This window comes from Pinus tabuliformis, chromosome 6 (assembly GCF_031772625.1).
Source record: "Pinus tabuliformis cultivar Carrire ecotype Pingquan chromosome 6, CPIR1, whole genome shotgun sequence".
Lineage (NCBI taxonomy): Eukaryota > Viridiplantae > Streptophyta > Pinopsida > Pinales > Pinaceae > Pinus > Pinus tabuliformis.
This window is the reverse complement of record NC_142292.1, coordinates 2006151813-2006153458: the sequence shown is the minus strand read 5'-3', so window position 1 is coordinate 2006153458 and position 1646 is coordinate 2006151813.

Below are 1646 nucleotides of genomic sequence, written 5' to 3'. Positions count from 1 at the left end.
CCTCTTCATCACTTGCTACTCCATTTATATCCTCTGCCTCTACCTCTACCAAGAGAGACTTGTGATTTGAAAGCTTGTTCCATGGAATATTCTCCCGTGTTAATTCTTGTTTATTGTGACATAAGTGATCCAGTCAATTATTTAACTAAGATAGTTGTAAGATCTTTGGATTCTAGAATGACTGTTACAACCATTCCATATTTATTTGGCAAGCTTCAGAGGAAATTTTCAACTATCTCCCGATATGTAATGGTTTCACCAATAAGTTTTATTTGATTGACAATGCCCATGACTCTAGTCATGAACTGGTCAACATTCTCTATGCCAATCATCTTTAGGGTTTTGAACTAAACACGTAATGTCTGTAATTTACAATCTTCATTATATCATTACCATGATAGGCAACTTTTGGAATATCCCAAGCTTCTTTTGTTGTTCATGCGCCAATTATCCTGTTGAACATAGAGTCATTGACTGAATTATGCATCCAACATTTGGCTCTTTGTTCTTTCTTTCTCATATTTGCAGCAACATTTCTCTGATTATTGGTCATGGTTGCTAATGCTTCTTGGGTCGGCTCTACATAGGCATTTTGAAGTGTATCCCAACACTCCTGGTCTCTACATGTACCTAAGAAGCCGCAAAATAAAATTGATGATAGAAGTGAAAAATGTATCTTTGTAGGATATAGTGAACAATCAAAATCCTATAGGCTCTACAATTCAATCACTAAGAAATTTATTTTAAGTAGAGATGTTAAATTTTTTAAAAATAAATCTTGGTTTGATAAAATTGATGAAGCTTTAAATTTTCTTGTTCATCCACCACGATTGCCAAGATTGTAGGTACAGGAAGAACCATACCACCTTTAAAATGGTACATATTCTAGCAATGAATCCAACAATGATTCATCATCTTCAAAAGAAAATAAAAGAAACTAGTAGCATTAAGGAAATATATGAGTAGGAGCATGAATTTAATTAATAGAATCTATTTTCCTTTCTTTCTTGACAACCAACCCATTTCTAAGAGGAAATAAAATAGAAACATTGGGTTGATGCAAAGAATCATAAAATCACAACCATAAAGAAGAACAAGACTTGGGAACTAGTTGATCTCCCAAGAGACAAAATCGACATTGGTGTCAAGTGGGTATACAAGAACAAACTAAATGAAAAAGGAGAAATTGAGAAACATAAGGCAAGGCTGGTTACCAAAGGATTCTCACAAAAATTTGGTGTCGACTATGGGAAACCTTTGCTCTAGTAGCAAGGTCAGACACATTTATAACTATTCTGGCCACTGCATCTCAACACAAATGACAAGTTTTTCAACTTGAGGTAAAATTTTCTTTCTTAAATGGCATATTGTAGGAAGAGGTTTATGTGGATCATCCCCCTAGTTTTTGAAGTTCTAAGACATGACCATAAGGTGTACGAGCTAAAGAAATCCTTATATGGATTGAAACAAGCACCCCGAGCTTGGTATAGTCGAATCAACACTTAGCTCATCAAAAGTGGATTTTGCAGAAGTAGGCATGCGTAAACTCTTTATACAAAAGCTCATGATGGTAAAATCCTAATTGTTTTCCTTTATGTTGATGATATTCTCTATACATGTAATATGATTTTAGAAGAATTGAAATT